The 10,647-nt window shown below is 34.8% G+C and overlaps 1 non-coding gene across 1 annotated transcript; it reads right to left on the reverse strand.

The window, feature by feature from the left end:
- Positions 1–7,310: 7,310 nt before the first annotated feature.
- LOC130859793 (U6 spliceosomal RNA) lies at positions 7,311–7,416 on the reverse strand. Its single transcript, XR_009055334.1, has one exon. It is a non-coding gene; the product is annotated as a U6 spliceosomal RNA (small nuclear RNA).
- Positions 7,417–10,647: the final 3,231 nt, after the last annotated feature.

Here is a 10,647-nt window from a genome sequence, read left to right on the forward strand (position 1 = left end):
ATTTTTAGGGGGAGTATTATTGCTATCCATGGTAAAGTCTTAGGTAGGAAATAAATATTTTTCCATATCATTAGAGATTACAGTTGCTTTTAAAGCAGAGGCCTCAAGTTCTATTTTTAGGCTGATTTGACCAGTACTGACTAGAAACCCAGGTTGAAATCAGAGGTCTTTATACCACAAAGGGCACTCACTACTTGGACTGATTATGATGAAATGTTTTCATGCAAATTCCTATAAGCACGTATGCCTTTATCTTTGTCCCCACATGCTACATTACACCACCTGTTGTATTTTTAAAAAATCTTTATGATTTTTAAAACTATTCTTTAAATTAATACCTATAGATTTTTTTGCCAATAATTTTCTGCTCTAACTATTGATTGCTAATTGAATAAAACATTTATGATTTTTCTATAAAATATTTTGGAGAAAACTATAGAAAATATAGATTATAGATAAAGTAAATAATTGTTTTTTGTCCAAGTGGCTCTCCCTGATAATTAGTAATAATAATAATAACCACCAGCTATTAAATATACACAGAAAAATACAGAAATATATGAAGCTTATAACTCATCAAGAAGGTACAATCCCCTTTAAAGTAATAAATAGAATGGTAAATATTTCATATGAAATGAATATATTAAGATAAAGAAATAACACATACTGGAGTATATAGGCATAGTTTTGTTACTAGAAGGTTAAATCTCATTTTACTGATTAGTGTTGGTGAGAATAGATTATTTTAGAGACAAATGATAATGTTTTCCAAGCAGCTATACACCTCTATATTGTTATCACTCCCTATACGCATGGCTTCTCCAAAGCTATAAAAAAAAAAAAAAAAAGACCAAAGCACGAGAATGATAGCTCCAATTTCACTATACATTTATGTTTAAAAAATACTTGGCACACTGGACATCTAAATAGATAAGGTATAGCCACAAAATCAATTAGGTTAGCTTTGTGTAATAAAAAATATTTTCTCTGACTACAATGAATCATTAGCATCTAGATGTTTCAAAAATACAAGCTCAATAATGCCTAGTCTGTACCATAAGTCACCATTTCTAGACAGAGGCTCTATTTCCATTGAGATAAAGAGTAAGCAGTTTACACATCAAATGATACCTTTGGTTCCTGTAATTTACATTAAAACAACATTAGGTTCAAAATAGCAGCATGAAGATGATTTTAAAATAAAAAGAAAAATGATCTGGTGGCTAGATTCTATGGTTTAGATAATTAAATGTTTTGCCAGCTTACCTGATAAAACAGAGCCTTATAGATCACAGCATAACAAAGCCCACATCCAAGATGGTTAGAGTTTAATGAGCCTTCCCCTGCAATTGTTCAGATTTTTGGCCAGAGAGGTTTACATATTAACTACAATGTTTTTTTTCTTTGCTTTCTCTGTGGACAAGAAAACAAAGAAACCTTTCCAGAATCCTCTCTGCTTATGCCTCCGCTTCCTGTTCTGAGATTCACTCTATGGTACCCAACATATATCAGAAAACAGCTTTGAGGAGAAAAAAAAAAAAAAAACAGAAAAGAAAAAGCTGAGCGCACTCAACATGGTACCGCCATCTACTGGCAGACTCACAAAATTGAACAAAAGGAAAAACATCCCCATTATTCTTTACCATAAGGTAAAATGTAACCTATCCCCTGCACATGAGCATGTACAAAAATATTCTTTTGCATACTAAATTACTTAAGTATCCACGTCTTTCTAATATCATATATTTTTCTAAATTTTATAAGCTTACAAAGTCGATTCAACCATAAATGACTACAATTAAAAAGCCTCCAAATTCCTGTTTGAAAGTTAGGCTTTTAGATTACCTCACACCCTACATGTAGAGTTTTGCACCATCTCTCTTGCGGCCTGCTCTAGTCTTCTGAAAGCCTTATCTTCACACAGAGTGAATTCTTTTCTGAATGAGTAACCTGACTCCTTGAAGAACAGTGTAATAGGCATTCACTGGTGGTCATTTTGTGTTGCTTTTTGGTAAAACATTTACAAGAAATAATATCTGGGAAGGTATTTTAAACTTCAGTGAGGCCTATGTAATTTAAATCTGTGGATTATTTGGTCTATGTGGATGACACAGGGAACAGGTAAATTCATCTTACATAAGCTACTTCAATCAAAGGTTATATACTAGTATATCTATGTCTTTAAAATACTTAAGAAAGCATGGCTTATAAGGATATTGAAGCACACAGTACATACGCAAAATGAAAATGACTTTATTAGTTTATTTAGAAGAGATTTCTTAACTATCAAAGTGCTATTCATTTCATTTGACTTTTCAATTTACTTTAGAGAAAACAACTGTAATTTTGTTAGTTTATCATTAATTAATATATTCATACTGATGGAGCACCTTAATCTATGTCAGGCACTATATTAGCTTTGAAAGGACAGAGATAAAAACACAGTGCCTGTCATCAAGGAACTTGTGTGTGATGAAGAGAGAAATATAGCAGATACCATATTTTCATGCCATGTGCTCAAGGAGTCTTATTTACTTCGCTTTTCAATTCTAGCCCCCATTTTGCCTAGTGGCATTAAAATAAATCCTGTCAGTTCCAGGTGGACTGAATCACTTGGGGCTTTCTCCAATGATTTCAGGTGTATGCTCTTCTCACGGGGACTGATCTCAGTCCAGGAATACATACAGAGAAAAGCGGAGTTTGATCCCCAGTCTCCCACCTTTCTATGTGGGCATCCAGAGAGGTGTAGAATCCTGTATGATCCTTGGGCATCATCATTCCTCCACGCGGACACCTACCAATGTGCCTAGGTTCCTGTTTGGCCCCAAAACACCATCAATTCAGTTTTGCATGGCAGCATCCCCTCTTCATGACCATTAATTACCTCAGGTTTTTTCAGCTCTTTCTCTCAGGCAACTTTTGTCCCTCTGCTTAGGGGAAGAGCAAGGAAAGGCAAGTAGCAACTTTCCAGGGCTGTAATTGGCTGACATAAGTCCCATGTCCCAGGTACCCCACACAGCCATCTCTGTTCTACTCTTTCTGTCCCATGGAGCATAACGTCCCCTGCTACATCAGAATATTTCAACTTCTTATCTTTCTGCCTTTTTAGCTACTCCTGGGCAGGCAAGCTGTGTAGGGGGTCCTTATTAGAGACCCCAGTTGGGTTGGGTTCTCTTGCTCCCTCACAAGCTTCCTTTCCAGCCCCTGAAGAGTTTAGGGTGAATCTCTTCCTTCTGTGCCAGTAGTAAACTGGATCCACAAGTTTTCCTCTGAAACCTTTCCTATTGTATACATAATGTGTTAGTTTGCTTGGGCTGCTATAACAAAGTATCACACTGGGTAGCTCAGACCAACAGAAATTTATGGTCCCGCAGTTCCAGAGGTTGGAAGTCCTCAGCGCAGGGCTAGCAGGGTCATGCTCCTTCTGAAAACTGTAGGGGTCCTCCCTTGTGTCTTTCAGCTTCTGGTAGCCCAGACATTCCTGGGCGTGTGACAGTGTAACTCCAGTCTCTGTCTCTTTCTGTAATGTTCTCCCTACATCTCTTCATATCATCTTCCACTGTGCACACCTGTCTCTATTCCAAATTTCCCCTTTTTATGACAGCACAAGCCATTTTGGATTAGGGTCGACCCTAATGACTTCATTTTAACTTGCTTACCTTATTTCCAAATAAGGGCGTATTTGTTGATTAGGATTCCAACATATGTCTTTTCTGAAGGTGTGTGGACGCAATTCAACTCATACACTTAGATTAAGATCTTTTAAATTTAAAACAGAAGCTGATTATTCTTTTTTCTGTTTCCCATGACACTTCCACTTAGGGAATAACAGCCTTGATATCTGGCTTGAATTTGGGGGGAGTGGGTGGGGGAAGAGGGAAGAAATTTAATAACAACAATAACAAAAAACAATATTTAGTACTATGTGCCAGATGTTCTATGCATTTTGCATATATTCAGTTAAGCCTCACCCATAAAAGGTATTATTACTTACATTTTACAGATGAAACAATGAAATATGGAAGAGAGTAAAAACACACCAGTTAGTACTTCACACATCTTACCACACAGGCAATTATTATCTAGTAAGACAACTGCTGTGATGCAAATATGCACCAAGTGCTGGCGGAGCGTGAAGGAAATGAGTGTCCACTAATTTATACCACGGCTACTCACCCGTTCAGTGAAAATTCAAGACAATTTACTGTTCTGTTGTTTAAGTTTTCTGTCATGGGCTATTGCTATTTTCTAGGAACTTTTACTTTTTTTCTCTTGTCACAGCCAAATTATCCCTTTGCTAAATGCCTATTAACTCTGCCAGTCCTTAGCGCTCCATACTGATTTCTCCACTAGTAACGATACTTAGAAGTGTGTTCATCCGGATGCCCACTTTTGGGTACCCATATGCGCAAGAGAGTTTCTAGTAGTGTTTTCTCGGGAACTTATTTTTTTAGGTGATTCTAGGCTGTGTGTTGGGGGTGGGGTGTGCGCGCGCACGCGCCTTAAAGTATAAACTCTATTCTTAGGACAATGAGGGGGAATTACCATGGAATAAAGTTTGGGGGAAGAAAAAGAAAAGCAATGAAGTTCCATAACAAATCAACAGGCAGAATTAAAACAAATTTTACAGAATTATATAATTATAATAAGTATGAATATAAATTGTAAACATAAATTATACCAAATTTAACAGACAGAATTCATATATTATCATGGAAATATTTGTTTTATCTGATTCACATAGTCATTGCTAGTATTCTTAATTGCTCCACTAGATCTGTCAATGAGTAATAATTATTCCAGGTATCCAAACCTGATTCAGCAATTCTCTTTTAAATTTGCCTAGATATCTTCCTCTCATTGCCTTCCTCCTTTACCTGACAATTTGGAATGGTGATTGCTTAGGCCTAGACAAAAACTAGTAAATCTGAAAAATCAAGACAATTCATGGAGCTAAGATAAATATATAAATACTATATTTAATATCCTAGATGGATCTATAAAGTGAGAGTAGGATACCTTGGAGGAATAATAAAATATAGTAAAGAGCTCTCATAAATTATATATATCATAGATAAAGGAGGGGAAATCATTAGACAGTTTGGAAGAAAATAAAGACATCTTTTAGAAAGTTGAACGAAGCACAAAGATATAAAAATGTGATAGAAAAAAAAGAGCATCAGTCCTTAAAGTAAAATACCAAGTACAAAACAAATTTCCAGGAATAAATAGGCTCACCAGATGTTCACTTGATGAAAAAGGACACACACTGAGATGCATTATAAAATTTCAAAACATCAAAATAGAACAAACAAGAATTAGATCACCATCAGACTTATTAACAATAACTGTTGGTAGGAAACAAGGAAGAAAGGCCATCAAAAGATGTAGGGACATAGTTTTATTCCCAGCCAAGCTGGAAAATCAAATAATCTTGTATGAGAAGCAAAAAAAAAAAAAAAAAAATAAGTATTTTAGATTATCTAAACTCTTAAATTTTAACTTCGCTGTATCCTTTTTTAAAAAGTCATTTGAGCGTACACTCCAGCCAAGAAAGAATAAAGAAAGAGGGAGGGAGGGAGGAAGGAGGGAAGATCAAGGAAGAGAAAGACATGACATCCAGAAAACATCTGATCCATCCATAAATCTACCTACTTGAGTAAGAACATCCTATCCCAGGATAACATTTTTGTGGAGGCTGAAAATGCTCTCAGTCCACATTGTAAGATGGAAACAAAGGAATATCCACAAAGGAAATCTGATGTATTGAACATAAATGGGATGATTAATTCCTTTTCCTTAGCCTGTTGTTGCGATGGATTGCACTAACTGATTTTTGAATGTTGAACAAACATTTAAATTACTGATTTGGACAAAACAAGAAAAACAAATGATAATTGTTTTGGCAATGTACCTCATAGCAAAAAGAAAATAAATAAATGTCCACAAAGAAATCTTTACTTTTTGTGACTAAACAAAATGCTTTTATGTGGGCAGGGTTTATCATTTTAAATACAAAAAAGAAAAAAGAAAAGTGACCAGAATGGTAATTCATTTTCTATAATTGTAAGCTTCATTGTGGCTTTTGGGCTTTCCTTCTGCAGGTAGAATGACAGATGAACTTCAGGTCTTCAGGAAGTGGATCTTGAGGTTTAGGTGAAATAGACACTAGCTATTATCAGGCTTCTGGAACCTCAAGTATCTGACCATACTTTGTAAACATGTTATCTGTGCATATTAACTGTACATAAATCACAAAAATTCAGAGTATAGAGCTATAACCTCCAGTTAGGACTTTTGAGTTGGTCTCTATTCCTTCAGACTCTAGTTCTTTGAGATCTTCAGAAACGTTGTGGGTAGAGCTATAACTTTAGTTGACCATATTTCTGCATCATAAGCATCATAATCAGATAATGCTTTTTCATAACATCTACAGACTCTGTGAAAAAATTCACAGACACAAGCCTTATTTTCCTGTTTCCTAGACCATTATTTTTGAAACAGTGTTTAGAGGAACACTCTTGTGCTGCTGGATAAATGAGGCACCAATCTACACCCACCAGAATGGATAAATTTTAAATGCTGCTAATACTAGTGCTGGTGAGGATCTGGATCTACAGAAACTCTCATATACTGCTGATCAGAATATAAATTATTGTAGATTTTTGGTTTGTGGTTCCCATGAGATTTGATACAGCAGTCTATATATGTACAAGATTGTTTTGAAGTTGCTGGTCTCTTAATTTCCAATATCTTCATGATTGCTGGTTTTGATATATTTGTGTGTGGATGATTTCCTCCCTTTACTTTATGTTTGTCTTTATTGGCGAGCTTTCCTGTTCATAATTTTCCTTGATTCTAGCTGTGGCCTTTTCTGCCTAGAGAAGTTCATTTAGGTTTTGTTGTAAAGCTGTTTTGGTGGTACTGAATTCTCTTAGCTTTTGCTTGTCCGTAAAACTTTTCATTTCTTCTTTGAATCCGAATGAGAGCCTTGTTGGGTAGAGTATTCTTGGTTGTAGGTTTTTCCCTTTCATCACTTTAGATATATCATGCCACTCCCTTCTGGCCTGCAGAGTTTCTGCTGAAAAATCAGCTGAGAACTTTATGGGGATTCCCTTGTATGTTATTTGTGGCTTTTCCCTTGTTGCTTTTAATATTTTTTCTTTGTCTTTAATTTTTTGACAGTTTGATTAATAGGTATCTCAGCGTATTCCTCCTTGGGTTTATCTTGTATGGGACTTTCTGTGCTTCCTGGACTTGAGACAGTGTTTCCTTTCTCATGTTAGGGAATTTCTTGGCTATAATCTTTTAAAAATATGGAACACTCATGAATTTGCATGTCATCCTTGCACAGCGGCCGTGCTAATCTTCTCTGTATTGTTCCAATTTTAGTATATGTGCTGCCGAAGCAAGCACCAGAATGTAAATTAGTATAATTGCTTTGAAAACCTGTTTGGCATTATCAGCTAAAGCTGAACGTAAGCATACCCTGTGCGCTAATGAGTTCTGCTCTTAGGTATATACTTGATAGACAAGTGTGCAGGTATACAAGAATGTCCATAGCAACATGAGTGAAAACAGTTCAAACAAGAAAGAACCCAAAAGCCATCAACAGGAGAATGGACGAAAGAATTATGGTATGTTCTTGATCTATAATACTGTACAGAAGTGAAAATGAAAGAAATACAGCTACTTCCTGAAACCTAATGAGTTTCACAAATATAAGGTGGAGCAGAAAGAAGGTAGACACACAAAAACAAAACATTATGATTCTTATTATTACATTTAAAAACAGGTAAAATGAACGCTAATATTAGAAGTAAGAACAGTGAATCCTCTCCAGATAAAGTAAACTTTGGCAGGGATTAGTTGAGACTGGGGCTATTCTGGGGGCTGGGGATCCTGTTTCTTTACCTAGGTGGCAGTAACACAGGAATTCACTTCATAATAATTCACTGGAGGCAGACATTTATGTTTTGGACACTTTTTTTTTATATGTGCGTTATTCTAAAATTTAAAAAAAGATACATCAAGAGTTTGACAGCTGTCATGTCTCAGGAGAGGAAGGGAATAAAGGGTAAGTGTATGGAAATTTCAGGATTTGCTCTGCATATTTCTGTTCTGTTTGGATTTTGTACAATTATATATGTGTGCATTATTAGTGTAATTTTAAAATACATTTAAAATATTAAAAATACACTAAATATACCTTTGTACTGCTTATATTTAGTTATCCCTTAGTTGTTCTCTTTTAAAGTTGAGTTTAGAATAGATCCCTTCTGCTATTCGAAGAGATCCTGGATTTTTTTTTCTTCCAAAGTGCCTCATTCATGCTGATACTCAGCTCCCATGCTTCTGTCTTTAGTCATCTTAATAGTAAAGTTACCTACCACTGTACTTGCATTTATTTTTATTAATTATTATTATTTTATGAAAACAAATTAATTTACATTATGTCTTCTGTCCCTTTATACCTCTATAGTCCATTTTAGATAAGAATCTCCTGCTGGTGAATATCGACACAAACTCACTTTTGCCCAGTGCTTGATATATAAGGTGTTGTAAATTATACAATAGGAAAGAATAATTTCTTTGTTCTGAAAGAAAATAGTGAAATACTTCTATATCTATTACATCTTTTTTTCCTTAATAACATTTCTAAAAGTTGAGAAGTGTAGGTATTTTTCACATTTTTTAGCTGAGAAAAATTGGCACAGAAAAGCAAAAATTACATGGTGGAAAAAGTCGGTCTAAAAAACAGGATAATTGTCAGTTTCAAGTCTACTCAGTAGACGTTGTGATTTTATATCAAGGACTCAAATATTCGAGGTATAACAACTGTCAAAATATTACTTAGGTGTGCTTCAGTTCAGTAATATTAAAATATTTTTATCTTTATTATAAAAGAATAAAGCAGTAAAAAAATTCTCCATTTCCAGGTGGTTTCCAAAAATAGGTTACCCTACATGTTGTTGCTATACAGCTATGTAATTACAATTTTCTGAAGGTATCTTGGACCACTATGCCTTTTTAATTGCTGTTCCCTCAGTTTGAAATTATTTTCCATTATTGTCTTTTTCATCCCCTTTTCCCTCCAACACCTGGCCAATTGCTATTTATTTTTGAAGACTCAGGATAATGAACTTGATATCCTGTCCTGTTCTCCCCATAGATGACTTATATACCCTCCTCTGCACTCCCCAGATTGTGGGTATTTATATTATATGGTTGTACTATATAATATGGCAGTATTTTTCATACTACACTCTGAATGTTGACTTGTTTCCAATCATCTACTTCAACACTCTCCTACACAGACTATGAGTTCCCGGAGAGCAAGTACTCTACTTTTTTTATATCCTTTTCTTTGTTACTTAACACAATGCCTGGCAGGGTGTAGATATTCAATAAGTATCTGTTATGGGTAGGATGGTATTGTGTCACTATGTATAAATTGGTGTATTGTTTACCTTTTTCATTTAGAAAGAATGAGAAAAGTAATGAGCTTTGCCATCTAATACCAGAGTTAGAACAAGAATCTACTCTATTTTTAGAAGGTAAGCAAATTTACTTCACCTCACCAATACTAACAACTTGTGGGAACCTATACTTAAGTGCAAGGTATTAACTCTAACCTTTCAATATTACCTTTCATACTACTATACACATTGTCAGAAGTGAGCATGTGTCATCCATTCAAATGACTAAATATTCTTAGATGCTTGTAAATGCCCATTATTTACCAGGGGATTTCATTGGGAAAGGACAGATGTGAAGCAGATAACGTTAGGTATCGGAGATATGCTCTGCTTCTCTCAGGAAAGATCGCTGGATAATCTGTTTACCCATACGCACACACGCTTTCTGCTCTAGGGCTTTGTGACTAAGCAACAGGCCTTTTTTTTTTTTTTGCTACACAAACTTTGTTAGTGTGGCACTGTCAGACTGTGGAATCAGCTAAGCTAAAGGAAAAAATACATTGTTTTTTTTTTTCTTTTCTTTTCCATAAGGCTTTAGCGTCTATTGCTAATTATAAGTAAGCGCTTAGACAATTCACTTATACAATTTCTCATTCTGTCTTCTAAAATTTGGTGCATGCAAGTAACTATGCCCCAATCTATGCAGGATTAGTTCAATATAAGAAGAATTAAATATTAAATTTTTGATTTAATATACTATGTTTTTGTTTTTTGAAAATATTTACTTGAACTTACATTAAATTTTTGCTGTTTGTTTAGCATTATTTAATGCTAACATAATAAGATGGGAAAGCACGTGTAGACTATATGTCTAAGTCTAGAGGGTGTAATCCTTTGAAAAGCTTGTTTTATGTAAGATGTATTTTTATTTAGTTTATCAATTTAAGTGAATTTAGCTGAAAAAAAAAAAAAGTCCCTCACACTTTGAAAGTTTGCTTTATTAGTGGAGAAAAGAAACTAGGGGAATTATTTTTGTCAAATTAATCACAGTTGAAATTATTGTGTTTATATTTCAGAAAATACTCTAAGTTTACAAACATTAAATAGGCTAATGAAACTTTCCAATGTGGCGTGGGCAGAAAGAAGGGTCATTGAAAACAGTGTAAGGGTTGGGGGTGTGGGAGGAATTTGGAGGTGCCAATGAAGGAAAATCTGGAAAGGAAGCAAG

This window comes from Hippopotamus amphibius, chromosome 8 (genome assembly GCF_030028045.1).
Source record: "Hippopotamus amphibius kiboko isolate mHipAmp2 chromosome 8, mHipAmp2.hap2, whole genome shotgun sequence".
NCBI lineage: Eukaryota > Metazoa > Chordata > Mammalia > Artiodactyla > Hippopotamidae > Hippopotamus > Hippopotamus amphibius.